The 16,593-nt window shown below is 35.2% G+C and overlaps 1 pseudogene; it reads left to right on the forward strand.

Annotated features, from left to right (window-relative positions):
- The window catches only part of LOC113044024 (nephronectin-like), a 54,155-nt pseudogene that overhangs the window by 25,022 nt on the left and 12,540 nt on the right, over nt 1–16,593 (forward strand).

A 16,593-nucleotide genomic window follows, 5' to 3' on the forward strand; every position in this document is an offset into this window, starting at 1 on the left:
AGTGTAGGGGGCGAGCGTTCCGAAATAATGTTTTAGTGGATCTCTCGCCACAATAACCTGGAGGTCTAATTACGGACACTTGTTTCCCACAGCAAGAAAGGCTGCTTTTTTCTTAGCAGGAAAGCTAAAGGCTGTTTTGTTCCATGTTTCCATGTCTACTGCATAGACTCTGACATTGACTGTAGAGTGATACTGATGATCTTTTCGTCTACAGCGGTATGTCAGCACGGATGCAAACACGGAGAATGCGTGGGACCCAACAAATGCAAGTGCCATCCAGGTTATACAGGAAAAACATGCAACCAAGGTAAGTGCTAAAGTAAAAAAAAACAACATTTGAAAATGTGATATAAAACTGTATTTAACAACTATTTTTAACTGTTCTTTTTTTTTAAATAAATGAAAAAAGAATATTTTAAACAGTACTGTAACTGTTTAATTCCAATTTAAATAAATGTAGTACTTTTTATTTAATTTCCCTTTCTTTTGTGTGTGTGCGTGTGTGTGTGTGTGTGCTTTCGTGCTTTTTTTTTTTTTTTTTTTCATATATTTGTATTTTTGGTCCAACATTTTGCATGCACATATGCATGTGAAAACTTTGCATGCATGATCATGATTTTAAATGAAAAATTGTAAAAAAAAAATTATGTTAATCATTATTTTAACAGCTCAGATTGACCTGCAACAAATCAGCCTCTCTATTCCAAAGCACCAATTTGTCACTTGCATTATTTAAAAGCCTCTGGATGTAGATGTCACCCTTTGGCGCTAGACAGAACAATGTATTGGCACTAATGGGCTTTTGTATTGAGTCGTAGTGATTCAGGATGTGAGGTTTCCCTTAAGCAGATAATATCTCAATTACTGCCTTAAGAACCCTGCACCTAAAATAAAACGGAGCCGGGGGACTAAATTCTGTCTGAAGTTGTCTCATCAGAAGAACGCTGGCGTCTGAGATAACCCCTGATTTAAAACAGCACATTTCCATTCGAGAGGAGAAGGCTGGGAGACTTAAAGAGAGGAGGATTCTGTGCCCTTGGAAGGCAAAGGGAGAAGGTGTAATTAAAAGACGGGAAGGAAAGGCAAAACAATCCCCTCTGGAATGTGGAATAGAATCTTTTCGATTTTCCCTTGCGTCATGGTTTCATGTCAGGTCGATGAGACTGCTTTTGCCTTGCCGCAGCGGGTGGAAATGTTTTCTTTTATCGTGCGTTTCTATCAGCTTCGCTGGGCTCCCGTGGCAAGAGCGATTAAAAGAATCAGATGGTTTTTAGAGGTAATGACAGATGATTATCATGCCGAGGGCTTATTTGTCTTGCATGTTTAAAACTTTGACAGGTGCTGGTTAGCGCGGACACCTGGGTGGCATATTAAAATCATCAGTGCAAATAATTAAGCCTTTAATTTTCGGTGCGACTGACTGAAGTGCTTTTCAAGCCGCTAAGTGTTTTTGTTTATTACAATTATCTGTAGCAAAACAATCAGCATGCAAACCCAATTATACCACACAAGATGCCCAATCACTTTAAGATTATGTAATAATTTATAATATTATTCAATATTTTTTGAATCCTGTGTGAAATCACAGTCGATGCTTTCCAGCGTTTGATCCTAGCAATGCAATGATTACTGGAAGCTCTCCAGAACAAGCATTTCTTATGATTCATATTCAGTATAGCATCTATATAGCTAAGATACCAATATAAATGTAAGAGCACACTCAAACCTGATTTATTAAGAGCACAATTGCATGCAACAGATATGTGATATGTGACTTACTATAAAATAGTCATGCAAAAAAATAAAACACAGAAATAGGTTGGAGTTTGCATGTTAAAATGCAGGGTTATGAAATATCTTGTTTCTTTTTTGCTCTATCAAACTTGCACATTTCATATATAAACCAGGGTCTCAGTGTTAGAAGGATCCGCTATGAGTGATTAGTGTGCAGATAAACCACGAGGAGAGCTGAACAGAAATAATGATAAAGAGCTTAGTGCTAAATCCATGGCAATGAGGTGGGATAACACCCACAAAGTTAAATAACCAAATCAGGATTTAAAGGTGATACGTGTCACTGTTTCCATCTTAAAATACTTTCACCTATCCCGGTTTAACATGCAAAGACAAGTATGTCATTTTTCGCTTGATTTTTAACCCCCCAAAGGGCAAACACTGGGTTCTGTAGTCCTATTAAAATGTCATATTTTGATAGTAAATATAAAATACTACTACTTAGAAATGTTAATTGCATATGTTTGGGGCAAAACTGTTTGTTTATCCAAATCAAGTTTAGCTGGTTACACTTTATCTTTAAGTTATATTGTATATTTGAAAGGAATGCATTTTGAAGACATTTCTTTAGTTGAACACTGTTTGACATTTGTCATCTTGATCTTTACAGACGCACATATATCCCTGGTGACTGTAGGACAGCAGTTCATGTAACTCAGACTCTAACATCAGCCTGCAAAATGCCATGAAGAGCATCTGTAATAAAGCAGTGAGCCACAAAAGGCCGTGATTTTATGTTTCATAAAATGATGTAATTCCAACTGGAAATACTGATGGGATGAGTTGCATTTAAAGAAGTTGCAAACTTCATCAGCATGACAAAAATGTGTTTACGGTTGCCACTATTTAACTGATGTGTGCAATCTTTTTATAACTTTTATAACACAGTCTTGATCATATTTATTTATTTATTTTTGCAGTTGAAGCGCGATTAACATTCGGCTCCTTTGATCTGCTTGATTTTGTCAGCAGTTGCTCTTCACTGTAACATCACTGTCATGGAGATGATATGAGGCAGATGGGCATCTTTGCCCAGAACAAATAAACTCATTAAAACGCTAATCCATTTAGGAGTGAAGTGACACAGAGCTGCATTCGGCTCTCCGTGGATCAAATCAATTTAATAAGATGCTAATTTTCAGTGGGGGTCTCTGTAAATGAGAATCTGCTTACCTGCTGTTCCCAAGGCCTGTCAGGAATCCATTACAGGGCGTCAAGTATCGTAAAATACTTTCAGACATGAAGATGGATCTGCTTTTTGGGGAACGCACGTCTAACAATGCGACCTCTGTGTCATTCTCTTTATAATCCACGGAAAACACTCATTTTATTAAAAGGATAGTTCACCTGAAAATTCTACTCATCTTTAAATTGCCCTAAACCTTTAGGAATTTATTTCAGCTGTTGAACTCAAAAGAAGATATTTTAAGGGAGACATATTATGCCCCTTTTTACAATTCCATATAAGTCTTAGTTGTCCCCAGAATGTGTCTGTGAAGTTTCAGCAAATACCTATATATATATATATATATATATATATAAAAGCCTTTTCTTGAGCGGAAGCAGAAACACACAGTTTTTTTTTCCTTCTTTTTTTGTGCATGTCTCTTTAAATGCAAATGAATGCTCCCTGCCCCCTTTTCCTGAATAGGAGTGTGCATATACTGAGCTCATACTGTACCTCAGATGCTCTTCTCAAAAAAACAAAAAAAAAAACATCTGTTTGGTTTTAATAATCATGTTTGTCACACTGAAATCATGCGTTTTAAATCAAATTAGTTAGTATATTGCTATTCACTGTAACATATCAGTGCATTATATTACTTCAAATAAAGTGTTTTCTGAGCACACACATCCGAAGTGAATGCACCGAAAGTGGTTGTCACATGGCATGCGAGCACTAAACTAAGTTCTCTTTCATGTCTTATTGCGCTTAAACTGTCAAATGCACACAAGTTTATGTTAAAAACACACAGGAGTTACAAAAACAGTCAATTATGTCTGTGAAGTTAAACAGCTGGGAAATAAATCATGTTTATATTAGATCTGTGTGGCAGCAGAGTAATATACAGTGAATAAATCAATAAATGCACTGCTCTCTTGTCTCCTCTGAGGCTGGGACTCTGCGAGGCAGTGTTCTGTGCTCATCTGTGCAGCCAAAGACAGAACAGTTAGCATGCTTTGCTCAAACCTTCACCATGGCGTTACAATGGTACACTGTTGTCACTTTTGAAAACAAAGTGGCAGCACCGTGAGTGGGAACGTGCAGATTACGGAGACCTTTAATTATAATAAGATCCCTTTCTACGTCATCGGGGAGTGAAATCTGAGTGGCTCGTTTTTTTAAAAAAGCTTACAGAGAAAGGCTTACCAAACAAATTTCCTGGGTTGTTCTTTTTCACGTTTTCTGGGTTGGCAGATTATAACATGAAAAAAGAATGCTGGCAGCCAAACAGTTGACAGTAGCCATTGACTTCCATTGTATAGAAAGAAATACTATGGAAGTCAATGGGTACCGTCAACTGTTTGGTTGCCAGCTGTCTTCAAAATGTTTTTTTTTTTTTTGTGCTCAACAGAAGAAACTCATACAAGTTTGAAACAAGGGGGGTTGAACATATGATGCCAGAATTTTCATGTTTGGATGAACTTTGTCTTTAAAAAGAGCATATCATGGAGCATCTGCAGTTTGCGATTATTTTTAATATCATGCAGAAAATTGTCATGCCTTCTTGACAGATATAACTAAAATAGATGTTCCAACATAGTCTCTTGTCAAACTTTAAGTCATTTGGCAAAAAAGTAAGATGATCTATTCGTTGGCTCATGTAAAATGTACTATACAACATTTAGCTTGATTGGACTGAATTCTGGCTGATTTGGGGCATTTTTCAATTGGTCAGTCTGAGAGACAGGTTCAAACCTGTTTTGTTCATATTAATGTTTACATTTTGAACACCTTATTCAATATAAATAGAAGCAGGCCAAGTGTACAACTCACAGAAAGTATATATATATATATATATATATATATATATATATATATATATATATATAAAAAATATATATATATATATATATATATATATATATATATATATATATTAAAAAATGTGAAGTTAAACTATGACTTTTTGATGCAAGAAACCATTATATGTAGTCTTGAGGGCAAACATAAAGTAAAAAGTGTAAAATAGTCTCTTGAATGTTTTACTTGGTGCCTTCTTGCTACAAAACCATAAAACTCACCACCATATGGACGTACAGGTTTCAAAAGCTGACGGTCTACATCAATGTTTCATTTTGGCATGCCAGGGGGATAATAAGGGTTAATGTGTTTTGTGTTTTGAAAATCACTGTTCATTTCCTGGTATTATTTAGGAGTCGGAAAGCCAAGCACAGCTGAGGGGATTATATGGGATTCTTTCCATGTCATCATATAATTAAACTGTAAAGCATTGTTCTGTAACACTGACATTCCCTCTTCTCATCTTTTCTCCAGTGTCAGTCAATCACAGGCAGTCGTTGATACTGTACTGGATATTTTTAGACTATAAACACCACTATTTTGGGGTTTTGGGGTTTTGTCTTCTTGTTAATTGCCTAAAGTAATGTCAGCTGCTCCAGAAGAAAAGGGGACACATTTTTCCAGTCACGATGGTTGGTTCTCACCGTGTAATTATGCACTTTTTTTAATTTCTCCAAAAGGAAAGAAAAATCATCTGATCAGCATCTGCTTTCTCCATTTTCTGCAGACCAGCGATGTAACCTTTTCCTTCAAAGAAATCATAAAAGCAAAATTGCCTGAAACAGTACTGGCAGCCCATTTACATTTTATTTTCGAGTGAAACATCTGACAATAAATGTAGGAAAAGTCTTCATTTTATCCATCAGAAAATGAAAGGGTTCTGAAGATGTCTCTTTATATGACAGCTGGTTGGAAAGAACAAAAAGGAAATTATATAAAATAAAATATATTAAAGCTGCAGTAGGTAATTTTTGTAAAGATATATTTTTTACATATTTGTTAAACCTGTCATTATGTCCTGACAGTAGAATATGAGACAGATAATCTGAAAAAATCAAGCTCCTCTGGCTCCTCCCAGTGCTCCTATTGCCATTTGCAGTTACGGACCGCTCCCGGTAAGAAACAACCAATCAGAGCTGCGGTCCGTAACTTTTTTATGTGTTCAGAATTTACAAAATGTATATAATAAGCGAGTACACCATGAATCCATTTTCCAAACCGTGTTTTTAGCTTGTCCTGAATCACTAGGGTACACCTATAATAAGTGTTTATATTCGGGCTATTTTAGATTGCTTCGGGGGTACCGCGGCGGAGTAACCCAGTACCTTTGTGATTCTTCATAGACATAAACAGAGAGAAGTAGTTCCGGCTACGATGTTCTTCCACAAGACACAAGCAGTTCTGTTTATTAACCGCTAGAGCGTCAAAAGTTCCCTACCGCAGCTTTAACTACAACCATCATACTTTTCTGAAATGAAAAGCCTAGACATTTATTAAAGGTGTCATATGATGCTTTTTTTAAAGTTTAACACAATGTGTTGACATTAATGTTCAAAAACACATTCTTTTTCAAATACTGTTGATTATTGTAGGTCCTCTATGCCCCGCCTCTCTCAAATGCTTTGGTTTCTACAAAGTCCCTCCTTCTGACAAGCGCGGTCTGCTCTGATTGGCCAGCTGACCCAGTGTATTGTAATTGGCCGAACACCTCAAGCAATGTCGGAAATATAATGCCCCTTTTCCATAATCACGAGCTTCATCTTTCAAAATAAATGTGAAGACAATTAATAATGTCCTTAGTTTTACAATCAGTTCAGGCCCGAAAGGGGAACAGAGTGGTGTGACAGACAGTGATGAAGCTCACATGTGTTTGCAGTACACAAGCCACAGACGGTTAAGACAACACACACAACACACACAACTCTGCATTTGAGCAGTCAATACTCAATAGCAACTTAGACTAATAACAAAACATACTTACAGTAGTTGATTCAGAAGCACCAGAATGTAGTAGCAAAGTCAGAATTACCTCCTGTCCTAGATTCACGAAATGTTTGTCCATAAAATGCGTTGCTGTTCTGTTATAAGTAATCTTAAAGGTTCCTAAATGCATGTACTTTCAGAAGGCCAAATAAAGTGCTTTTGCGTTTGCCCAGTTACACACAGCATCTCCCTGACATGACTGCTTCAACACTAACTGTGTTACTGAAACCATGTCTTCTTTCTTTGTGTGAACATTTGGGCGGCATTACGCAAATATTCCCACATTGTGACATAGACATGTGAGGGCATGTTTGAACGAGGGCCGTGGCAGAGTCTTAACTTTGATAAAGAATATCTCTTTGGATTTGAGACTTTAGTCTTTGCAACTTTACAGATCTTCTTCATGCACCAAGAGCTTGTAACACTCCAAAGAGAAAGGAAAAATGTAAATAGCATCATATGACCCCTCTAAACTAAATCAAAATGTACCTTATTTATTTAGTTAACATAAGTTATAATATACACTATACAGTGTATATATGTGTGTGTGTGTAGGTGTGTGTGTGTGTGTAAAGTACGTATTTATTTCAGATTTTTATATGTATTTGTTTTAAGGATTACTTTTTCCCACATCAGAAATGACTCTCTTCTGATGTGGCTGGGGAAGATATTAATGAATATTATCATAGCCTGATTTTCACAATCAAGCCCTGTTGTACACTGTTTGCTCTGCATATGCTGAAGTTAAAAGCGCCGCCAGTGCCGTTTCATTATATCTACTCATTTGCATATAATCTTTACTGAATAATATTATTATTCTCCTCTACAGGAACACGGACAGCTCAGAGATGTGTTTTATAAATGTGTTTGTCCACGTTATCCTGTGTGCTGTTATCTGTTATCTGTTTTCCTCACTCCTAAAGAAGAGCAGGGCTATGTTAGCCCCCCATTATGGCACAGTCGCCCTCCCGTTTATGTTCCCATGGACCACCAGCCGATTGCGGTGCCTTCGGAGGGTGAGCTAATCCTCTGTGTGTGATTTTCTTGTAAGACCGCTTACCGGATGATGCCTGCGTCTGCCCCAAGCGCCGCCCCTCTGGCCCAAGTGCATGGTGCAGCGAGAGTGAATACTTTCCCTTTAGCAGATCCTCAAAGCCTCCACAGGCATGGCCGGAATGACACGGAGAAAGCCATGCATGCCTTGGCAGAAACACACACACACATAAAGCCTTTAAGAGGCTGTTCTGCTTCACCCTGCTCTCTGTCTGCTACACACACATCCTGTCTGTGTCTGTCAGTTCCTCTGAACTTCTGAAGCAGGACATCTTTCATCCGCGAGCATTCAAGTGGCTGCCCGGCTGCTCTCTTTCTCTTTAACCTTCTGCCTGTCTCCTCGATCTCAGGCCCATCTCCTACTGCCAAACAAATATCCTGTCCTTCAAAAAGTATCTGTCATGTTATTGTTGTTGTTGTCTGCCTCTGAGGTCATTCTGTTTGCATTAAAGGTTGTCAGTTTCAAGTGAACCGACCATGGTAACAGTAGCCAAATTTCCAAAATTAATGCAGTCATTTTTATGGTGACATTTTTTTTTTTTTTTAGTGGTGGTAAAATTGTATGTGTGTTTGTTATTTATCTATGGAATAATAGTTATTATTATTAACTTGTTTTTTTTCTTATCTATGTTTGAATAATGTATGGATGCTGGGATAGAGACAAAAGCTGCTCTTATAACTTTGCAACTTTATATATAATATAATATAATATAATATAATATAATATAATATAATATAATATAATATAATATAATATAATATAATATAATAAATGTATTTAAATAATTTTTATTTTATGAGATGATGTTTAATATAAAGATGCATGATGTTTATTAATAATAATAATAAGATGATGATAATAACCATGTAAGAAAAATACTATAAAAAGCAGATGTTTACTACTACAATTATATAATTATTATTATATATCATTATAATTATCAACCACGCAGAACATTCTAGAATTGACTTTTACATTAATTAACACCACATTTTCTTCAGAAAATTAAATATATATATATATATATATATATATATATATATATATATATATATATATATATATACATTTTGTTGCTTTTACAGAATTAACAATAACTGTTGTAACTGAATGACAGATGGTAAATGTTTTAAGGGTGGCGTGATGGCTGGTGAATAATCTCTGTTTTATTGGTTTATAAGTGCAGCTCTCAGAATAGGCCGCGGTCACACTTTCCTTATGGTGTGAACTCATTTCGTCTACCTGCTCTCTGTTCTGGGTTTTCAACACCTTCACACCTCCTACCCTCCGCTTCCTCCCTTCAGACTGGACCATTTATTTTTTTGATTTCATATCATTAGTTGAGTATGTGTTGCCGCTCGGAGCTGTCTCTTGTCAAGGATGGCTATTCTGGGAATGTGACGTTTCATTTCCGCTGTTTTCAGCTTTATTTGAGTGAGCAAAAGTCCAATGAGTCGTCACTGAGTCTTAGTCTGCTCTTCACCTCGCCTGACAGAAGCACGAGTTGCTTCGTTTTTCTAAATCATCTTTCTGAGATGAATTTGTCTACATGCTGCTCAGAGAGTCGAGCTCGTGTCTGAACCACTGAGACTTCACAATACAGACAAGAAAGAAAGTCAAGGTGAAGAAGGAGATTTTACAGATGATTTGATATCACTAAAGTATGATTATTATATTTCGGTTTTAAGAAAGGCGTAATACGTAGTTATTTCTTAAAGAGATAGTTCACCATAAAATTACTATTCACTCATTCCAACTCATGAAAAATAAAAAAGACAGCAGATGTTTAAAGGAATAGTTGACCAGAAATTAAAATTGATTTACCCTCGGGCTTTCCAAGGTGTACAGTAGATGAGTTTGTTTCTACATTGCATCAGATTTGGAGAAATTTAGCATTGCATTCCTTGCTCACCAATAGATCCTCTGCAGTGAATGGGTGCCGTCAGAATGAGAGTCCAAACAGCTGATAAAAAACATTTTTTTTAACTATATTTTCATATTAATATCAACATTATTTTATCATGAATTAGAATAATTAACGTGAAATACTTCAATAATATTGTATCATTTAATGATTCATCGCAATAGTCCCATTTTCAACCCTTTCTATTTGTTTCTATCAACAACAAAGTGTTGCAAACGGCCAGATGAAATCCAGAAGAAAAGACTGTGTCACGCAAGGTCAGCGTTAGTCAATTATGTCCCCAGTCATCATGGAATTGCTGCCTAATTGTACATTTAAATTCAGTCTGCGTGTGTAATCACAGCTTCAGTGGCTCGGAGCTGTGTGCTTGCAGAGAAATGGCATACGGTTTGAAAAGGTGTTAAAGACTCGGCCCACTTTTCTATTCATGCATAGTTTTTCATTGCACTGAAGTGGTTAAACTTTGCAACGGAGATATTTATGTAGTCTTTGTTTCGAATATAATAGGCGACTCATGCTAAGATGATTTAGGAAGTGATTGTAGCTGTCCTAATCATTCCCGCTGAGAGACCTCCCACCGCTGCCAATTAGCATTAATACACAGTGCCATTCATCTATTTCAATCTGTGCAGCTGTCAAATATAGAATGCATTCCCTGCATAACCCACCGCTAAAGATGGCGCCGTTCTCTCAGATCTGGGCCATGCCAAAGACACTCATGTACGGCAGCCAGGAGAATCTATTTTCAGTCCAGTGCAGATGAGACTGCAGGCATCACGCTACGTGTCTGGCCTATAAACTTGACTGTGTACCCTACGATATTGAGATCTAAGTGATATCGCCTGATGCAACTATATGGTTGAGCTCGGATTAAACTATGGCCAACCCTTGTGTTATACCCAAAGTGTTGCTTTGCCTTGGTAAAATAACAAAAATCAGGAATTCATTTATTTATTTATTTGAGCTATTAACAAATGAGGGCTATTTTTGTGCTACTCAGTAATTATTTGAGCAATCATTTAATGTTGAGAATACATAGATAAATTAATAATTTACCAAATGATTAAAATACATGAATTTATTTCAAACTAATTGATAAACTCATTTATTTATTTTGACTGTTTATTAAAATTACAACTTTTTGTATCTTGTTTTTTATCAATGGCACACAATTTTGTGTTAGAATAGAATATATAGAAAACTCTGGATATTCATTAATTATCCTTAATTACAAAATGTCTAATATTTTGGATTTTTTGGAAACTTTTCAGTTCAGCACATTATTATTATTATGTAATGATATATTTTTATTTTATATTAATATTTTCTGCTTTCATTTGAATTTTAGTTTGATTCATTATCCTTAATTATAAAATGTCCTTAATTGTAAAATAGAGAATTTTTGTAAACTTTTCAATTCAGCACAGTATTATTATTATTATTATTATTATTATTATTATTATTATTATTCAATAATCTAAATGATCCTTTATTGTTATATTTTCTGCTTTTATTTTACTTAGAGTTTTAGTCATTTTGTTTTTTTTCTTTACTTTTATTATATATATATATATATATATATATTGAATCTTCTTTCAACTTTTTTTTTTAATTTAATTTATAACTTTAGTCATTTTAGTACTTTAACTTATTTTATGTAAGTTAGCTGCCAAAGAAACAGTTATTTGCATTTTATTTTATTTTTTGAGTTTTAGCTTTAATTAACAGCAGTTGCAAAAGAAATTATGACAGATTTGATGTCAAAACTTTGCACATTGCACTGGTACTCAGCCTGCTATCCTGAAGGTTTGTTTTAAAGTTGCTTATGAATAAAGTTGTGACTAGTTACTTTTCAAAGTCTAGAACTAGGTCGACAGCTTCCAAGTTTAGAATATTATTTAATGTTCAAAGCTTGGGAATGAGTACGTAGTTGACCTTTGCAAGCCGTTCCCTTTCTGTGCGTCAGTATCAAATCCCAGAGTCAGACTCGGAGCGCTGGAAGTTAAAGTGCAGGTTTGTGTGGTGTGGAGTGAGACGCTGAGGTGGGCCTGTCCAGACACAGCTTCGTCCCGCAGACGCCTCCTCACAGGTTTGAAAGGATTGACCTTTCAGATTTGGCCTCTGGTTTAAGCCTAATTCCTGCCCCGCTCGGCCTCCCGTCTCACACCAGGATGCTCTAACCTCCCCCTCTCTCTTCTTCTGTCTGCAGACTTGAACGAGTGTGGCCTCAAGCCTCGGCCGTGTAAACACAGGTGCATGAACACGTACGGGAGCTACAAATGCTACTGCCTAAACGGCTACATGCTGCTGCCTGATGGGAGCTGTGGAAGTGAGTCACATCTGCTTGTTTTGCAGCTGTGTCCAGCTGTGTCAATCGCCGCCTGGTTCAATAGCTCTTCTTGAAAAGTATGATAGTGCTGCCCAGCAGGGAGAAGTGCAATGTGTGTATACTGTTTCTACAAGCTAGATTTCCACTGGCTTTTCAGCATGTTGTTCCAAAACAGCTTTATAAAGAACAACTCTACAGTGCAAAAATGATGTAGTGCATACAAAATAACATTTCATTCGAGAAGAAGAGAACAAAAATAATTGTGTATACTATTTTTTACATTTTTAATTTATTTTATTGTATTTTTCATAGATGCATTTAAAAAACTGTAAAAAAAATTTTTTTTTGAAAATGTTTCTATTTTTATAATTCATTTAGAGGAGAGAACAAAGAGCAGTACTGTCTTCCTGAATGTTTTTATTTTATTTTATTTTTTTTTTTTTATTTTATCAGATAATTAGATTATGCAAAATGTGTGTAATGCTTGACACATAAAATTATGATTGCTTCTATTTTTATGGTTTCGGTTAGAGAAAAAGCTGCTTTTTTTATTTGATTTTATTTCCCCAAACACAAATGAGATAATCAGACAATGCAAAACTAAAATGCATACAGCATAACATTATGCTTGTTATAGTTTTATATTTATAGTTTTGTTTAGAGATTAATACATAAGCAGAATTATTTGATTTGATTTTACAAATATGCATTTAAAATGTTCAAAATCAAAATTTTCCTTCCTGGGTTTTATTTTATTTTATTTATTTATTATTTTATTTTTTTTCCAATGTGTGTGTTGCTAGTCTCTTCTCCCATACACACATCTTACTGTGAGCTCAGGGCGTCCCTCAGCCCTGCAGTGAGTTTTCAGATGACTCACAAAAGCATATGAGAAAGCTGTGAACTTCAGCCCTGCCAGTAAAGGCCAGTTATTGCTGTCCTCAGGTGATTCTCACTACAGCGAGTGGCCCGTGCCTGTGCTTGCCCGCTGCTAAATCTGCTTCCAGAGGCCTGGAGATTCCACTCTCTGATAAATCTTCTCTCACCTCCCCACAGCTCACACTTCAGCAAACGCCACTGAATCACAGAGCTCCTCAGAGTGTGGAGCGGCTCCTGTGATCTGTGTGTGCTACAGTGATCCTCAGTGCTGGAATCACAGATTAATGCATGTTTGGAAAGGTTGGGTGCTGCTCTGATAAGAGTCTGAATTGGTCTACGTGCCTGGCTCAAATAATGTAGAACCTCATGTCACTGGATGAAAAGATTATTGTCTTTAATAAATTCAATAATAATAATAATACATTATTCAAATACAGCATATTATCCTGCCTACAATTAAAAATAATGCAAATAAATTTAGAAAATATGAGTTTTTTTATAATATAGAATAATACTAATAATAATAATAAATTGTAAAAAATTGAATAAAAAAATAAAGCATAATATTGCACTTACAATGAAAATGTATAAATATAATTATATAAAAAGATTAATTTATTTTATAATAAAAATAATACTAGTAAATTATAAAAAATAAAGCATGTTATTCTACCTGAAATGAAGAATAATTATTAATAAAAATACATTTAGAAAACATTAATAACTACAACAACATACAAATAAAACATTGCATGAACAATGAAAAATAATGAATAAAAATACATTTGGAAAATATGAATATATTTTTATATTATAAGTTAATAATAACAATAACAATTATTTTTTTTTTATTTTAGAAATATAAACAAAATAATAATAATAATAATATTAAAATCCCATTATAATGGCAGTCTAAAGTGAGTTTTAGGTAAATGTTGCTTTAAATAAATGTCAAACATTAATTAAAACATTTATTTCAAGAAACATTTATTCAAAACTCAATTCAGACTGCCGTATTAATTGCATTTTAATATTGTTTGTATATTTGAGATATTTCGTCCTGGCCCAGTATATATTGATCTATTACTCAGTACTGAAGAATAAAGAGATTTTGTAACACATCCACCAGTTCCCCTTCTCGTTTTGTTTCCTTTGGGACTAAGGGAATAATAGAGTTTTATTTTTGTTTTTCCACCTGCATTAGCAGTAGCGATGTGCCATCTCTTATCTCTAGAGTGTTTTTTACCTCGCTGTCTAATGGAAAATGGGTTGTACTGTGACAACACCAGTAGAGAATGTGGAGTGGTGTTTCTCCGCAGGGCTAATAGATCACTGCACAATCTAATAACACAAGGTTATCTGCTTCACCACTCATTTCCTTCAAGGCCACGAAGCTAAACGTGGAACAGTGTTCCCTTCTCTGACCTGTGGCCTTGCACCCCATTCAGTGGTGATTCATCTTTTGTCTATGTTCATTTGCTTGCCTGCTTACAGAACATCTATAGGTGCATTTTGCTTTTCATATGTCTTTAGTGCTTACAGTAAGCTGTTCTTTGTTGAACTGAAAGTGGCAGATCTATGTGATTGTATGATAGATCTGCCGTCTGTGTGTTTCTGTCAGATGCCCGGACATGCAGCATGGCGAACTGCCAGTACGGCTGTGAGGTAATGAAAGGAGAAGTTCGCTGCCAGTGCCCTTCTCCAGGTCTACAGCTGGCTCCAGATGGCAGGACCTGTGTAGGTATGTGTTCATGGGGAATGCATTTCTGCTGCAGCTGATCACAGTTCACTGCATTAAATGGGAAGCAAAGTTTCCTTGAGCTTTAGGAATAATTCACTCTTGTTTCGCCGGTAAACCCCCAGTTCAAAAGAATCATCTCTTTAAATCTGTCATTAAATGTGCCAATAAATTAGCTGCTTATTTAACTGTATTAATCGTATATTTTTATACTAATAATTTTTTTTTAATACAAATTATTAGTGTTGTCAAACGATTAATTGCGATTAATCACATAAAAACAATTACATAATATATCTGTGTACTGTGTATATTAATTATGGATATATAAAAATACACACACATACAGTATATATTTAGAAATATTTACATGTATATATATATATATATATATGAATATTTTTATATTCATATTATTTGTATTATATATAAATATATTTAATATATAAACACAATTTTTCTTACACATAATAAATATACACAATACACACGTATACTATGTAAATAAAAACATTTATTTTGGATGTGATTAATCGCGATTAATCGTTTGACAGCACTATAGACAATATCTTAATTTCATATGTATTATACATTATTTATAAATGATTAATTTGTAAATATTTATATTGCTCTTTCAGCTCTATGTTTGTTAGTATTTATTATTAATAATTTTCAATCCTCCAGCTGTTTGCATTAGCAATGATGCTAGCAATGGCATTCATTAAGAAATAAGTGTCAATAAATATGATACATTTAATAAAATGTATATATTTCTTTTATTTATTAAATGTCTTAATGGCAGAGGTGTCAAGTAACGAAGTACAAATACTTCGTTACTGTACTTAAGTAGAAATTTGGGGTATCTATACTTTACTTGAGTAATTATTTTTCAGCCGACTTTTTACTTCTACTCCTTACATTTTCACGCAAGTATCTGTACTTTCTACTCCTTACATTTTAAAAATAGCTTCGTTACTGCTATTTTATATCGGCTTGTTTTCATTCTGGCTTGTCATAATTGAGAAAAAAAAATATCCAGATAAATCGCGCCATCCGGATGGAGTGAATTTGATTGTGGTTGGATGAGAAGTATAAACATAAACCATTCCGACACCCTATTGGTCTGTAGGCGATCCATCCATCGCACCTGCACATGACACAAATCACATCACACTCCAGCAAGGACATAGCCGGTTTTGGGTTCGTTTATCAAAAATTATATTTCTTAAAAGTAGGGTGGAACTGGCTTCCGATCGCCTCAGAGTCAGTCCCCTTAAATTTCATATGAAACCGGCGTCAGACCGCGGTCTCCTCTCTGTCTTTCGGCGCGCTCTGCAATCCGAGCTCAGTGATCAGCCGTGAAACAGTGATTCAATGCGAGCTCAAACAGAGACAGAGGACACAAGGTGTGTGTTTCTCGATAGATTGTTAGAATATCTGTATCCGTGCAGTTCTTTGTCATAAATACAGTTTACAAAAGGTCACGAGTGAGCAGTCGGTTTCATCTAGTATAAAGTTTTCGCTTGTCACCGCGCGCTCATCACAGCCGTTTCCTCCAGCGAAAATCTAGCCCTTAACACATATGAACGAACGCATACTTTAATTACTCTTATTTAAATATACTTAATACACTACTGTGCAAAAGTCTTAGGCACGTTAGTATTTTCACTTAAAAGAATGGTGTTCGTCATGATGATGTGTCAGTATAAAATATCAGTTTACATTTCCAAACATTCATTTTGCCGTCGTCAAACTGCTTGTGCATTTAAAATCGCACTAGATTATTATTAAAATTAATGGCAAACTGATTTTTCCTAAGGACACACTACAGCAAAATATATAAATAACTGACTTAAAACACTCTTTT

Source organism: Carassius auratus, chromosome 26 (assembly GCF_003368295.1).
Source record: "Carassius auratus strain Wakin chromosome 26, ASM336829v1, whole genome shotgun sequence".
Lineage (NCBI taxonomy): Eukaryota > Metazoa > Chordata > Actinopteri > Cypriniformes > Cyprinidae > Carassius > Carassius auratus.